The 17,037-nt window shown below is 44.0% G+C and overlaps 1 long non-coding RNA gene across 2 annotated transcripts in view; it reads right to left on the bottom strand.

The window, feature by feature from the left end:
• Positions 1 to 9,016, bottom strand: part of LOC144930951 (uncharacterized) — a 36,081-nt gene extending 27,065 nt beyond the window's left edge. For both annotated transcript variants that reach the window (XR_013636467.1, XR_013636468.1), the window contains exons 1-2: positions 8,948 to 9,016; positions 8,697 to 8,736 (exon numbers count right to left, since the gene is read on the bottom strand). This is a non-coding gene — a long non-coding RNA (uncharacterized LOC144930951). The remainder of the gene's footprint in view (positions 1 to 8,696; positions 8,737 to 8,947) is intronic.
• Between the last annotated feature and the right edge of the window lie 8,021 nt (positions 9,017 to 17,037).

Genomic DNA, 17,037 nt, shown 5'->3' with positions numbered 1-17,037 from the left:
CCATGCCTACTGTGATACAGCATGGCCAGAGGGTAGCAGGAGCGTGTTAGAAGGAAGCCTTATTCCCTGTAGAGGGAAGAAAGTTTGCTATACTTAAAGCAATTATAATTATAATTAAAGCACCTGAAGCCAATTAGAGCACCTGAAGCCAGTCACCTGATAAAACCCTCCTGCTTCAATCAGAGAAGGAAAGGAGTTGAAGCAGAGTGGATTGGTGTTGGAAGGAAGCAGAGGAGAGTTTGGAGAACTGCTGCGGTGGGCTAAGACCAAGACCCTAGGTAAAGGGATGCCTGATTTGTGCAGAGGGAGGGCAGGATGCCCCACAAGCTGAAGGGCAGGAGAGGGAAGTAGTCCAGGGGAAGGAACTGCTAGTTCAAGCAGTTTACCGCTATCCCTAGGGCCCCTGGGCTAGGACCCAGAGTAGAGGGCAGGCCCGGGTCCCTCCCTCTCCACTCCCCTCCTCTAGGACACTAGTGGGGCAGTTAATACCTCAGTTCAGGGGCGAGAAACGGTGCTCTAAACCCGCCCCAAGAAGAGAAAGTGCGAGACACAACAAAGTAGTGCCGGCAATTTGCCACACTACCTACAACCAAAATCAAGTCAAAACAAGTTCCCATTTCTTAATTCTAGGGCCTTCATTTATATCCTTATTGATCCTAAAATCTCTGTCCTTCTAGGCAACCACCAAGATCACTCCCTCCCCACCCCCATTTTGGAGAGCAGATGAGCTGCCTGTTTCAAATCTAAGCCTAATCCCTCTTCCTACAGCTGGTCAGCAGGAAGGGTTCATTCAATAAGCAGTTAACCTCTGTGTGGGGAGTGAAACCAAGCACATCCCCTCTGATGGGCAGCTGAGCTTTACCAGGCTACCATCTTAAATATCTGAAGCCACCCTAAACCACTTCTGTCAAGTTACTGGACCAGCCGGCTTCACTGATTGTAATTACTGGTGTATGCCATATTACTATCAAGTTATGGTAGTGCCTCGCTGCTAAAATTGGAAAAATCCCAACCATTACTTTCCTTACAAGGCCTTACAAATGTGATGGGAAATCTGAGCTACTGCAGTCCCAGCCAAGGAAATTATTCTTTTTGTGAATTTATACAGGTCTGTGTATTAGCATGTCACAGGGTTCTCTACTCACCACTGGGCTGCCTCCTGGTGGCTCATCTGGGGATTAGCTCACGACTAGTTTGATGTCCCCTCCTTCAGTTTCTTGCCCTGTGGTCTCGCTTTCTCTCTGGAGTCAGATTATTCCCTTTTCCTCACTCGGGGAGCTCCTTCTTTGTGGCTTGAACGTCTGGCCAGGTTGCTTTAGTCCTCCCCTTCTGGGGTATCAAAGTCCATTGGACGACTGTCTCAGGAAGTCTTCTGGTCCACTACCCACTCTGTGCCATTCCCCAGTGGCTGATAGGGGAACCTGGTCCTGCCAACTACTCCAGGTTCTAACCCAGGGACCCAATGAGAGGCCAAGGTCTGCACAGTCCCAAACCTTGCTGCTGTTTCCCTGGGCTACTTCCTACTTCACCTCTATCAGGCTCCTTCTCCACCCTTCTCTGGGTATGCCCTTCCCTCCAGGCTTCTGTTCTCTCTCTGGTTTCCTCCTTTCCCTCTATAAGCCCAGAGACTGACTGCAGGCCTTCTTTACTGCAGCCCCCTTCTTACTTGCTGCCTCCAGGTTTTAGAGCAGCTTATCCTGCCCCTTACCCAGCTGGGCTTCATCATCAATTAAAAGCTTATCAGACTTGACTCTCCTGCAGGTGCAGCCTGTCACAGGGTTAATTGGCCCTTTCTCTCTCCTCACGCCTTGTGTGGGGTAGGCGCCTCATCACATAAAAATCATTAGGTTAGTGCCAAATGTGCCCTTCTTATGGAAACAGATATAGTCAAACTGCAGAAAAATACTTCATTTTCTTCAATAAAATGGAAGTCTGATTTTAATTGAACTAGTCAAACACTTACATGCTGGTGTGAACTGGGAACAGGCCTTGGTTGTCATTGGGTCAGAGACAGTTGATGTTATACATCTAAAACAAACAGCAGGGTCACTTAACCTTAGTCCATTGCTGGATGGCAATTCTTGATCAAGGAAATCAGCGGAGTTTCTATAATACGTTCAGGTTTAAAATCACAATGACAGAGTTTAAGGAAATTAGAGGTATTGCCAAAACCCTTGCCCCACACCTTCTTAATCTTCCAAAATATAAGATTACAGACAAGAGATTATTTTCTAAGTATGGGCCTAACAATAATTTATTTAAGGGGAGCTTGCAGTTTGCCTTTCTGAAGGGAGTTGTTGACAGTCTCCTCTTCTAAAAAAAAAAAAAAAAATACTCTTCAATAGACCCTCAGTTAGCATAATTGTCACCGCTCCATTGTGCACCTTTAGTTTATGTTGGTAACTGTCCTAATGTCTCCTTGCTGGACTTACATTTGGCCCTTACTTTGCCTTTAACAAAAATATCTATTTTGTTGTTGTTGTTATAGAAGAAACCTACAATAGACTTCTCAGCTGAATTCTGATAGAGTTTTTCACTGACATATAGATCTTCGTGTGAACAATGGAAGCCACATCATGTGAATTTTATAAGCAAATGATCCATCTTTCATCACTTTCAATATATTTGTTGCAAAAATAGAAGCCATCCAGGTGCACCTAAGGTCCTGTCAGGTATTATTAAAATAAGTGGTAACCTAGCTGATATTTAGCTCCAAAGTTGCAATTTAATTAAAATTTTATTAGCTTTTTCTATAAATATTGTTATAGATAATGCTTTGCTAAAAGTACAGCAAACATCTTATCCAAAACACTTCATAGGTGGAAAAAAAATTAACAAAAAAATAAGGAAATCTAAAGATGGGATCTTTACAAAGACAATCACGTTAAAAAAGTATTAAACATTCAGGCCCTGATTCAACACAACACAAACACATTCTTAACTATAAACATGTGAATAAACCCATCCCTATGCGTCAAAATCTTTGAGCATATATTTAAATCTTATTGAAGTCAGTACACCTAACTTTTTAATCATAGGAAATTATTCGGATCAGATGCCGAAAATCTGTTTATCTCATCTCATGATCTTCCCTTTGTCTTGCCCTATAACACAGCCATTAATACAATGCTCAGTCTGCCATGGTTTCTCATATGGTAGGTGACATTTATGTTAGGTTTGTTTCTTCAGAAGAAAATAGATTAGAGGAGGTGTCTGACAGGTCTTTATATCCACTTCACAGGCTGCACATAAGGTATAAAGATCATCCATGTAACTATTGACAGAAATAACCAGAGAACAACTGAAGACAACAAGCTGTACACTAAACATGCCCGCTCCTTAAGAATTAAATGCAATTAATCCCAGCCTAGCACTCAGCCCTTCAGGAAGTTTGAAAAACAAAGTCTGGAAATCTCAAAGGGCATAACAACCAGTAATGCAAAAGTACTGCATCCCATCCTATTGCCTCCAATTGACTGTACCCAGGAAGACATTCGGAGACAGCAGGCCAAACGCTTTACCAATAACACATAGAAAATGTCCCGTGGAAAGAGAGAGCCACATACAGCTTTCAGTATTGGAAATCTGGGTTGCTGTATTTTTTGGTCATTTTTGTTTTTAATTACTATAACTAAGGCTATGATTTAGTCAGGGGTATTTATAGTATAAGTCATGGACAGGTCACAAGCAACAAACAAAAATTCATGGTCCATGACCTGTCCATGACTTATACAATAAATACTCCTGACTAAATCTGGGGGGGTGAGGGGATGCCCCAGGGAGCCACTGGTAAGGTGAGGGCCGGGGCCAGTGGCCCAGCTGCCAGAGCTGCTGAACATTGGCTGTTCTTGCCACCCGGGGACCACGGCCAGGGGCCACGAAGTCACAGCTGCTCCTAGGGGCCACTGCCAGGGATCGCCGCTGGAGGCCGCTGACAGTGGCTTCTGCCAGGGGTTGCCGACAGCAGCTGCTCCGGCCACCCTGGGACCACTGCTGGGGGCGACCAAGCAGTGGCTGCTCTGGCTGCCCCCAGGGACCACTGCTTAGATGGTCCCCAGGGCCAGCTGCACTGGCCACTGCTTGGGTGGTCCCCAGGGCCAGCTGCCCGGGGCTGCAAGCAGCAGCCGGTACGGCTGGTCCTGGAGCCCCAGTCATATGCTGAAGTACCATCCATTACAAAAGCAAATTTATTCCAAATACTGGGGAGGGGGGGCGGGGGGGAGAGGGGGGGGACATAAAAATCTTTGGGATCATTACATGATGCAAAGCATCATAATTTATGACATCTAGTTATCTAACCCTTATTCCTGACCCTGTGGAATTGTTCAGTATATATTGTATACAACGCAATTTTATGTTAAAATTTCTCAGAAGGTGTGGCTTCCCTCGTGTCTCTTGGGAGACTATTACACAAAACAAACTAATAGACCTCACCTGCTAACAAGTTTTCCTGATATTCAACCCAAAAGCTTGTATGCTTAATTCCATTTTATTTCTTTGATGGTTAACTCTCTTTCCAGCAGGAATAATGTTTTCAAACACATGTGCAATACCTGGCAGAAAGGGGTTCCAGTCCTCACTGGGACTCCTTGAAGCTACCATATTACAAATAATAAATAGAGTGATGGAGGGTCTGGAGACCTCATCATCATTCATATTTTTGTAATCAATGAAAAATTGTTTGGAGAGGAAACTAATTAAAAAGAGAGGTTTTAAACCTGTGGCCGGGACAGGCTGGGTTTTAACCAGACACAAAAATCTGTAAAATGCAGACTCTGAGGTACGTTGTTAAGCATTTGAAAGACATCTCTTAATCACTGTTAAGGGTCTTTCTTTCCTCAGTGCGCCATCTCTCAGACCTGACCTACACACGCTTGTGGGTCAGCGTAACTATTAAGGTTAGGGATGTGGGCTTTTTGTTTGGTTGGTTTTTTGGGGAGGGGGGGGTTGTTGTTTGTTTTGTTTTTACCAAATAGGGACATTGGTACAACTCCTAGTGGACTCAAGGCACCACTATTCTAGTATAATTATACCAGAATAGCTTATTACCCTTCCTGATGGGAATAGCTATACTGGTATAAAGCACCTTTGTATATAGCTGCATCTACACTAAGAGAGTTGTATTGCTTGGTCGCCCACAGCAGTGGTCCCAGGGTGGCCAGAGCAGCTGCTGTCGGGCAACCCCTGGCAGAAGCCACTGTCAGTGGCCTCCAGCGGCGATCCCCGGCAACGGCCCCCAGGAGCAGCTGCGACTTTGTGGCCCCGGCTGTGGTCCCCGGGCGGCAAGAACAGCCAGTGCTCAGCAGCCCTGGCAGCTGGTGCCACTGGCCCCGGCCCTCACCTTACCAGTGGCTCCCTGGGGCATCCCCTCACCCCCCAGGAGTAACATCCCCCCCCAGATTTAGTCAGGGGTATTTATAGTATAAGTCATGGACCATGAATTTTTGTTTGTTGCTTTACTAACTAAATTGGACTTCATCCATTTTGAGTTTCTCCGTGTCATGCATCATACACAAATGTGGTCCCTGGGGGAAGCCAGAGCAGCCACTGAACACAAGCTTTAACCATATCAGTATAGTTAAAGTGGTACAATTTTGTGTGTACACAGGCCCTTAGAGAAAGCAACAAGCCTAAGTTCTATTGTGTATAATATAGAAACCTGGAGAAAACTGGTTTAGAAAGGGGGTGTGGGGCAAGAGATGTTGTTAAGAGAGGTCTCTGAACACAGAACAGGGAGTTGCTATCCAGACAGCAAGCAATGCTGACAGCTTGGCCAGAGACGGGATTGCTCTCATGGGAGGTAAGCTATTCACTCCTCTTGCTTTCTCTGTGTGACTCAGCTCAGGATGCCTTATCTAGTTTAGTTTATGAGAAATGAAAATCTAGAGGTGTGTTAAGCAAAGAATTTCCTTTCTTTTAATTCCATTTTCTCTTTTTCTATTTTTCCTCAATCTTGGTTTAAGAGAGTCCCGTTGCTTCTACGGAGAGGGGCTGAAGGATAAAGACTTTCTGGAACCTCCATTTCCTACCTAGTCCCCCAGTCTGAGTAAAAGTTCAAGGACAGAGGCATCTCCCCAGTGAGGTGTAATGCTGTGGTGAGTAACACACACTGGGAAAAGCCAAAAGACCAAGGAGGAGTCAAGAACTGGCAGCTGTTTTGTTCAGAAAAAATAATAAAAACTACTCTAATAGCTGGACCATGATAAACCATCTCTCCCCCTCATTGGTGTTTACAGTGTCCTTAAGCTGAGGGCAGGAATACCTGAGCATACTGAATCTAAAGCCTCTCTACGTGGCCCAGAGTAGTAGATGAGTTCTGCTTGCTCATGTGAATGTTTAAAGGAATGTTTGGGCTGTACTGAACCCAGTCAGCCACACTGCTAAACCACTACAAAGAAAAATTTTGTGATTATAGGTCATCAAGGGCCCCAGAAAAGTACGTGTACCAACGGGACACTAATTTTACATTTGCTACATCAAGTCATGGGTATTTTCAGTGTGGACACCCGTGACCCTAAAAATAGTGTTTTACCCTGTTATGTTGTATTTGTCTCCTGTTTAATATAATTATTGTGTTAAATATATTGTATGTGTTTCTGTTATTTCTTGGAAGTCTCCAACTATCTGGCAAGTAAGTGGGAATTACTCTGTAATTAAAATTTTCTGCTCAAGCTACCCTGGTAACCCTGCCAGGAAGAAGCAAGGGGGTGAAGGCACCACCAAATAACTTCAGAAAAAAAAAGAAAAAAGATACACCCTGCTAAGTGGGTGGCGGAATCCAAAAAAACCCAGACCTGTAAGAAAATTGGCATTAAAGGAGGTAACCAGGTGGAGAGGGGGCACTACAGGAAGATGGGTGAGGATTTTTCTTTTCAAATTGGATTCATAAGTGAGACAAGATCTCCCTTGATATCAGTACTGCAGTCCCAATCCTTGCTCTGTCCACCATAGAAGAGCAGAGCCAGCACTCCCCAGCCTATGGACCCTTTCCAGGTCCCTTATAGTTTGGAGCATTTATTACTCTGGATTTGACTGGCAAGAAGCAGAATTAAGCATGAAAGCCAGTATCTTCTCCTCAACCACCCATAAGAAGCAGCAGATGATACCATTTCATCTCCAACAAATCTGTACATCAGTAAGGGCCCCCAGCCATTTTACAAGGTGCTGGGTACCTTCACCACACATTAGATCAATGGGAGTTGAGCACATCTGGCACCTCACAGGCTCAAGACTCTATAAGCCACTGATATAGCTGCAGCACAGAAAGCATTTCAGAAAGGAGAGTTTGGCATATAGTACTGACCATTGTCAATTTTATATCTGCAGATATCTTGCAAAAAACACCTTTGTCAAGGGCATAGGCATCTGCCAGTTAACAGGAGTCAGATCTTTTGCACATGAATGACTTTGTCTAGCCCTGTAAAAATGTGCTAATCTAAACTACATTTTGCCTTGCAAAAATGGAGATCACTTTAGTGCAGCAGAGCCAACTGTCTTGTTTTCAGATGTGTTCATACAGTGCATTCAAACAAAGCTAGTCTTTTTAGTCATTTATACATACGTACCCCACCCAGAGTAGATAGATTTTAAAACATAAGAGGTAACTCCATGTAAGCAAGTCTATAGGTAGGATCTATGTTCCTTAAAACATTAAGATTCTCAATAAAGCAATTTTCTTCAAAAGTTCCTGTATAGGCAGGCTTCTGAATCTTGCATAACTGTAGTTAGCCATTGATTCAGCCACCATCCTTGCCCTGAGAAGGAGCCACCATCTCATTCTCTAGGCAAAGAATGTATACCACGAGTCAAATAATGAGAGTAAGAAATGCTACACACTTGACAAACCCATTCTTCTTTATAGTTTCCAGGTGGTAAATACATCTTCATGTTCCAATACCATAGATACTGCCCATCAGAGAAATCATCTTCAATGCAGGAAACCCATAATTCAAGATTGGCAGTTTATAAAGTACCATTTATAATTATTATTCCTTTTGGGGGAAGCTAGCAGGTGTGGTTATTGGAAGTCAAGTTCTGTGCTGTGTTTCCAGACTCAAAGTTGAAGAGAAAAGCTTTCTCACCAAATGTAACTAGAAATTTAACCAGTCAAGTTGATCCTTACTTCCTAATTATGTACATCATACTGACATACTCTCTAGGATGTAGTTTCTGCACAGGAATACAAGCCGGCAAATTGGAGGGCAGTTCTGCCTTCAGGGAATACTAGCAAAATGGGTATTAGTCATGCCTTGAGGTCAAAACTGTGTCAAACAAGTTTGTGTGTATCACAAGGTGGGGTAGGTGTGAGGAGAAGCAATTCAGCAACAACAACAGGGACCACTCCACAAGGTTCTATTTAAATAAATTTCCTCAGTTGAATAAGTTATTAGTTCTTTCACCATGTACCATGGTTATGATAAACTTTAGTGCCAGTTATTTTCCCTAACTTGATGGATTCAGTTTCCCAAAGTGTGTAATAAAAGGTTAAGAAATACAGCTGCAAGTATAGCTAGAATTCACCAGCTAACAACTGCTCATCTGGAAGATAATTATGAAGGGTTAGCAGAATTAAACAAGGACTGTTCTATTTTGAATGAAAGGGGACAGAGCAACAAAACTCCTCTTGTAAACATTCATTCCCATCCAGCCCCCTCAAAAGGTGATATATGATATGAATATTAATAATTCTGTCTTACCCAATTCAGTTTGCTTCAAGGCTTGCTGCATTCTCAGATGCTGCAACAACATGAAAAAGCAAAAATTTGACAGCCTTCAAGACATGTGAAACCTTTGGCATTTCTCCAGCTATTTCACAGTAACAGGCCACCCAGCCCAACAGCTGTTGAAGTACATGCACCCTATTGTATAGATTACATTTCCATTCCAAAGGTGACCCACAGCAAAAGAGAATGTGGTTAAAAAAACCCCTAAAGTTTCTGCTTTTTACCTGCCATGGTTCTTGTTGGCCATATGCTGCGCTAGGCAAGAGGTATTTTCTCTTCCAAGCAATAAACCTAGAACAGATACAGATTTAATAATTAACAAGAACTTGAGGAGAACGTTCGTGCTTGATGCATGACACAGAGAAACTCAAAACGGATGAAGTCCGATTTAATTAGTAAAGGGATTGAAGAGAGTTTTCCTGCGCTGCCTGTCACAGGGCTCAGTCAATGTATTTTAAAACCTGAATCCTGGACTGCAAAAGAGCAGGATAAAATGTGGCCAAGATTTTCAAGAGCAACTAGTGATTTTGGAAGTCTTGATTGATCAACACACCTTTAAAAGGCCTGATTTTCAGAATGTGCTCAGCACCAACCCACTGAAAATCAGGCATCTTTAAGGTGTGTCAAGGTGAGCACCCCAAACTCATTAGTCAGTTTGCAAGTCTTGGCTATTGAATTGTCGTTGAAGCGGACTTTCTCACGAGAGTTGGGGAGGGGGTACCTACGTGGGTATGGTTGCACTTTGAACTGGAGGTATGAATTCCAGCTTGAGGAGACAGAGCTTGTCTCCAGCGGCTAGCTGTGATCGAGCTAGTTTGGTAAAAAGAGAGGGTAGCTGCAGCAGCACTAGAGGCTCGACTCCCTGCATACGTACCCCACTGAGACGCTAGGCACACACTTGGGCGGCTGCTCCCACCTGCTTGCTCAGGCACTCTATTAGCGCGTGAGCTCAATCCTCAGGCTTGGATTTACACCTCCAAGTCAAGGTGTAGACATACCCCTGTGTCATGTGACCAGAAGAAAACCAGGAAGGGAAGTTTTCCTTAGGAGTAGAGGGAGCTGTTTGGGAGGAGCACGCTGAGCAGAGAGTTGTGGGCAGCATAAGGAGTGACCATGTGGGAAGCGTGGCAAATTGCCGGCACTACTTTGATGGGTCTTGCGCTTTCTCTTATTGGGGAGGGCTCAGGGCACCGTTTCTTGCCCCTGAACTAGGGTATTAACTGCCTCACTAGTGTCCTAGAGGAGAGGAGTGGAGAGGGAGGGACCCGGGCCCGCCCTCTACTCTAGGTCCCAGCCCAGGGGCCCTAGGGATAGTGGTAAACCACTTGAATTAGCAATTCCTTCCCCTGGGCTACTTCCCTCTCCTGCCCTAACACCAATCCACTCTGCTTCAACTCTTTTCTTTGTCTGATTGAAGCAGGAGGGTTTTATCAGGTGACTGGCTTCAGGTGCTCTACGTAATCTATAGCAAACTTTCTTCCCTCTACAGGGAAGAAGGCTCCCTTCTAACTCTCTCCTGCTGCCCTCTGGCCATGCTGTGTCACAGCAGCAATGTGTGTTTGGTGCCTGGTGGGTGCAAGAGGCAGCAGCAGCGGCTGTATCACAGGCAGGCTGACCGAGCACTCACAGTAGTATGACAATCGCAGCTCCCAGCCACTGTCACGGTGTTACTCTGATTAGAGACGCAAGCATATAAATAATTAAAAGAATGAATGCATCGGTCTTGGAATCAACTGCACCTATCTTGCCAGTGGATAAGTCAGCAAGTACAGCTGTGGAATGCTCTGCTACAGCCTGACACCTTCACTTGGGACTCTGACACAGACTGTAACTGCTCTATTGCAATAGCTAGCTCCCAAAGGACACAGGGTGAGCCCTCACTTTTCCCATATTCGTGACAATTTGTGTCACATGCACCCCACTCACTTTTTGTAAGTACTTCATAAAACATACAGGGAAAATATGAAGCCCACGAAGCCCAGGAGGCATCCCTGCTTCTTCAATTTTCATCAGTTTTGCGAGCAAGAAATCCTACGTTAACTGTGTCAAATGTTTCTAAATATGAAATTCTCTCCAAGGAAACAGAAAACCCAGAACGAGAACTCGGGTGCTGCTATGAAATACTTATAGCTCAATGCTCTGTCCACACGTTAACACTGTAACATCACACACTTCCCACAATCACCAGTGCTTCATACTAGCACAGAAAGTTGGGAGAGACAGTAACTAATCCTACTGAATCAGACAGCATTATCCCAAAACTTATTGCTCTCCCCCATCTTTCCTGAACTCCAAGCTGCCCTCCCTTACCTCTCCCGCAATTCCAATGACCTTCGGACACAAGCAAACAATTTTAAATCTTTGCCCTTTCTGCCATCATATCTACTCGCAAATAAAAGAGCCCAAAAGATGGTTCAAGCGGAAAAAAAAATTACTTTCCTGTATACCTAAAACTCACACCAGCCTTTTGGGAAACTGTAATCAGTGACTCAGTTCACTGCATACTGGAGCTATTTTATGGTGTCCTTCATATCCAGAATACATTTCCCACTAATCATGCTAGTTAACAGAAAAGCTGCACAAGCCAGTGAGCACCTCTGGCCTAATATCTATCATTCCATACAAAGCACCACCAAAGAATGGGGAGATCCTGCTCCCCCCGCTTTCCCACACTGTGACATCACTACAGGAGAAGGCTCAGGTCTTCCCTGCACAGTCACTTTCTACTGTGAAGTGTTCAGAAGGGAAAGCTCAGCATTGCAAGGGGCAGAGCTTTATTCCACAGTAGGGTCATTCTGGCAGGAGCTTGCAGCATCCCAGCATTCAGTGAGACCTTGTCACCACACAGGAAGTCAGCCTGACCTTACACAGAGCACCATTCAGAAAATAATTCTTCACTGAAGAGACAAAAATTCCTTGTGAAAACATCACTCCCTTGAAAAGCAATTGGTCAGTGATTAGAAGGTTGTTTTTCCACTTTCTTGAACTGGGAACTAAAAATCGGGGCCCCACTCTACAATGCAGTGGTGGGGCCAAGCAAAGAGCCATTCCGTTTTCCCTTTTGCCAAGATGCTGTTTAAATCCGTTTGCACTTCATCAATCCACAAAAATGGTCATTTCTCATCAGCTCTCCCACCTGTCCATCCACCTGGAGAGGGTGTGTGTGACTAGCTGGGACGGTGGAGGGAGGAGAGGGCATGAAGGCAGGGTCATCTAAGAAGGAGCAGGATGCCTAAGGCGCTTGGAACACGAGATGGTTGCCACCCCCAGGGCTTTCAAACTGCAGAGCATAACTCCTGTCGTTCTGTTTGGTGTTACTACAGCGCCGACCACAACGGGGTCCTGGCCCGTGACAAGGGCTCCGACATGCTACAGTAATCCTACTAATAAATAACAACTCCCCAGCCCTGTAGGACTTAGGAGTGCCCCATGGCAGGGGCCTTCCCCAGCTGCACTGCTCTGCTTCTTTGTGGCTTAGGAGCCCTGTGTAGGCCTTGCATGAACAATGAAAGAAAAGAGAATAAGGAAACAGGCTAACAATGGACAAAGCATGAATTCACAAGTGGCCTTGTAAATAATGTCGTTTGTAGATAAAGAACTAGTAAGAAGAGTAATGTGTGATAAATTGACAGCTGCAGTTTTGTTTACTAGCATATTTTGTAGCCTGTGGACAGTCCAGGATTTGTTTATGTAACACGCACACAGTCTATATCTCTAATCTGATTTATTATTGTGTGCTTTTGGAGTTGTGGTAAACCCCTATACCCACCCCCACTGCATTTGAGCTTCATCACTGTAGCATAGTGTTGCTGTATGCCAACGATGATATGAATAAAAAAAACCTCAATGACGAATCTGGAGTTGAGCTAATCTCTTGGGAACTGAGTGAAAAAGGTCTTGGAGAAAAATCTCAGCACCCTGGATGGCAGCAACCCCTTCCTGCTCACTACCAAGTGAGTAGGTGACTTAGCCTCTTCTGCTGTTGCTTCCTTTCCTCCTGCTCTCCAGTTTAGGAGCCACTCAGCTTCATCAAATGATTTTGGAACCATCTGACATTGCAAATACTTCCACGTAATTCAGTGCATCTCTTTTGCACAAAGAGGAGGCTGGACCCCAGAATTTAGTGAGATGTGCCAGGGGCAAATCTTCCACTTCATATACAGAATCTAAACGGTTTTCAGCATTTGGGACATTTGTCAGGCATGCTGCGGCTTTCACATTTTTGCATTGCTGCACCCCCGTTTCATGGGGAGGCAAAACTCTTCCCCATTGCCACGAAGGGGCTCATCCTACAAAGTGCTGAGTGATCTCAACCCCACTGAAGCAATGAAGAAGTGGGTGCTCAGCCATTCACAAGTGGTTCTCTGTACCTTAGTATCAGCTTCAAAATATGTTGATAAAACATCGAGTGCTTACCTGGCCCCTTGTGTGTAAGGTTTGCATGATGCTTTTTTTCTCACTCCTTTTCTTTTGCGAATCTGCAGCCTCTCCCCTCAGTCCTCTTCTCTTCCCTTGCATGTCCTTGGGTTAATTTCCTAGACTCTGTGTTTAGGCTATTAGATCATCTGCATGCATTAACAAAACAGGCTGTCTCTAGAAGGCACTATACAAGTGCAGAGTATATGTTACACACCCAGTTCTCAGGTCTCCTCTCAGAGGGAAATGAGCAATGATTTAAACATTTAAGATAAGGGGGAAGTTGCTGGCCTTTATTTTAAAAATGAAGAGAAAAAAAAAAAGACCTACCATAGTTTCCAAATTCCTCGCTGAATGCTGACGTGTTTCAGGTTAATTTACACTGCCGCACTCTCTGTAGGAGATTATTCCCCTCTCCTCTGCTTCCTCAGTGATGGAAGGCTGATTAAGACTAGGACTTGTCTCTCTCTTTTTCCTGTTACAGTTTCCCCGCCATACTTGCCTGATCTCAGGAGGCCTCTTTAGTGAGCCTCTCTGGGCACCCACATAGCAAGAATTGCATCATTGTCCTTGTCCAATGAACTCTGTCATACAATCTGTGTTTGGCAAAAACACTGCAAAACTGGTTCCTGGCAAATCTTCAAGCACCCAAAGAGCCACAGCGTCACTTCCCAAACCTCTTTCTTTCTATAGTCACAGGAGGTCAGTAATACAGACACTGCAGTATTTCTAGCTGAGATTTTGGACAGCACAGGATACATGATTTAAACTGCCTGTACACCAATAAAATAGCAAAGCAATTCTGAGGCGGAGATTGTGCAGTTGTCTTAGACTCCTCAAAGTGGGCCTATGTATTGCTGTGGGTAATATTTTTATGGGGTACCCACCCATGTAGCATCACCAGTGCTGCAAATCTTGGGCACAATGGAGTGAGCATATTCAAATTTCCCTTGCTTTTGGACTGACCCATTTGCACTCTTATTGTACTGCTGCTACAGAAGACACTGGCCTGGCTCTATGAAAGTGGAGGGCAATGAAAATGATTAGAGGTCTGGGGCACATGACTTTATGAGGAGAGGCTAAAGGAACTGGGTTTACTAAGTCTGCAGAAGAGAAGAGTGAGGGGGGATTTGATAGCAGCCTTCAACTACCTGAAGGGGACATTCAAAGAGGATGGAGCTAGGCTGTTCTCAGTGGTGGCAGATGACAGAACAAAGAGCAATGGTCTCAAGTTGTAGTGGAGGAGGTCTAGGTTGGATATTAGGAAATACTATTTCACTAGGAGGGTGGTGAAGCACTGGAATGGATTACCTAGGGAGGTGGTGGAATCTCCATCCTAAGAGGTTTTTAAGGCCTGCCTTGACAAAGCCCTGGCTGGGATGATTTAGTTGGTGTTGGACTAGATGACCTCCTGAGGTCTCTTCCAACCCTTATCTTCTATGATTCTATGTCATTCCAGCTGTGTTTCTTCCTCAGGAGCATCCCTGAATTCCCACAGTGCTGAGGGGACAACACAACTAGGAAGACAACTCAGGGCATTCTACAAGGCTCAGGAATAATGGAAGTTAGAGCTACTTCTCCTTTTCACTGGACTCTTTGTTCTCAAGGCTACTTTGCCTCTGCAGGCAAATGTCTGTACTCTACAAAAGACCACTTCAGCACTACCCAATGCTTTTCCCATGGGTCACTTTGGTGAATGGTCATCATGGGAGTATTCCCACAGACCTCCGTATGCACTCTCACCTCTGGGCTATATCTGACATCTACTAGAACCAGCCCTTCTCCTGGGTCCATGGTGCCCAGCTTCTTGTCCAAGGCCTTATCTTGCATCTTCTTATTGTAATTTCTCCTTTCTGGGCTTGACCCCCTGAGCTGCATTCAAAATGCGCCTGCTAGAATCCTCACTTGTCTGTCACTTTGATCCTCCAGTCCACATTCTGAGTCCCTTCTACTGGCTCCGCTTCCTCAAGTGCATCAGAAATAAGCTTCTTGACTTCAGCTGTAAGGGATGCCTTAGCCTTGCCCTTCCTTTCATTACTGTGCTCCACTGCCACTGTTGAATTGTAGTGGCAAGGACATCCCAGAAAACTGACGACCTTTCCCTGGGGATGTACAGGGACTGGCACTGGACATGTGTTGCTGCTCCTGTACGGGTTAAGACCCCAAGGTAAACTAATTTACTCTGCAAAACTCCAAAACTTTTTAAAATCCAGGGGGAAAGATTAGTATACTGCAAGCACTGCAAATTAGGGTACAACAATTTCACTACTGTTCTTCCTGATAGGTGTTTATACATAACCTTACATCTGAGAAGTTCCATTCAGGTCAATAGGATTATTGTTCATATTTGTATTGCAGTACATCGGGACACTCTGCAAACACAAAACCAAATGGCAGTCCGTTTTCTAAATAGGTTATAATCTAAATATAAGACAAAAAGTCAGTTATTACAGTTACAGTATTTAGACTCTGAATTGTGGTTTGCTATTTCCTACAGAAAGCAATTCATGATAGAGCAGTACGCACCATAGTTCACATTTATTTCCGTATTATTCAATAGCATATGTAACACTGCACCTTTAAATGGACACACACACAGCAAACATAACTGTCATTTTGAATTTTAGTGTAACCTGTTACAGTGGAGAGATGCAGCTACATGGTGTGGTCTCTTGTGGAAACCTTACTTTTGTTCCCTCTTGTTTTGTTTTGTTAATGTAAAAGCCACTGCCTGGAAGCAGATGTTTACTGTGTGTACAGGGGAAAAGAGAACTGGCACCCATACGCATTGTACCATTTGGACAAAGACTTCACACTATCATTAACCACACATGGTAATTCGGTCTCTAGCCACTGACGTCAATGAGACTGATTCTGGAGGAAGAGTTTGAAGAACTGGACTCTTGTTTTTTAAAATATGTGTAAATGTTTCAAACCGCAGTTTGATTGACAGCTCAGAGCAATGCTGCTGAGAGGCCATCTAGGGTCACAGACCATCCTGGGCTGTAGCCCAGTCCATTTAGCACAAGGATATTTTCTGCTTTGCCTCTTATATGAAAAATAGGGGCCAGACGCCGTCACCCATGTGACGCCAACTCCAAAGCTTTCTACCTGTATTTCCCTCAAGACTAGTGATTTTAATACCCATTTAACATTTAGTTGAAATGTTTATGTAGCCTGGGGCTTTATTTTTCTAAGCAAATCTTTAATTTATTTAAAGTAATTGCTTTACAAAATACAGCACAAATGCCCTACAGAAAATATCTTGGGTTTCTTAGAAAAGGGCCATTAAACACACCCTCTACATAATATTTAGCGAGTTTTAAAGAAACGGCTACTTCAAGAAATAAAATTAATGAATATAAACATATAATTAGTTAAACTGCCTTCACTTGATGGGTATGAAATGTTTTAGTTATTTGCATATATCCAAAGTAATCAGTTTAGATTTCATCCCATATGGACTTTGAAAATCTTCCTTTTAAAGGAAGGTTTCAGAGTAACAGCCATGTTAGTCTGTATTCGCAAAAAGAAAAGGAGTACTTGTGGCACCTTAGAGACTAACCAATTTATTTGAGCATGAGCTTTCGTGAGCTACAGCTCAATTCATCGGAAGTGAGCTGTAGCTCACGAAAGCTCATGCTCAAATAAATTGGTTAGTCTCTAAGGTGCCACAAGTACTCCTTTTCCTTTTAAAGGAAACAATAATTGTAAGACTTCTCTTTTCCAAACCTTTGTGGATTTTGTTTTTTTAAATACAGTTACCCTTGTTGACCCAAGCAGTTAGGAGGAGAAATTGCTGATGGAGTCAGGTATGGCAATCCTGTTTATTTACAAAAAACGTATACAAAGTGCTGTTTCCTTAACACAATAGGAATCAAGCAACAGGAGAGAATTT

This window comes from Lepidochelys kempii, chromosome 11, assembly GCF_965140285.1.
Source record: "Lepidochelys kempii isolate rLepKem1 chromosome 11, rLepKem1.hap1, whole genome shotgun sequence".
NCBI lineage: Eukaryota > Metazoa > Chordata > Testudines > Cheloniidae > Lepidochelys > Lepidochelys kempii.
Note: the sequence above shows the minus strand (reverse complement) of the source record. Positions and strands in the feature narration are given on the sequence as shown.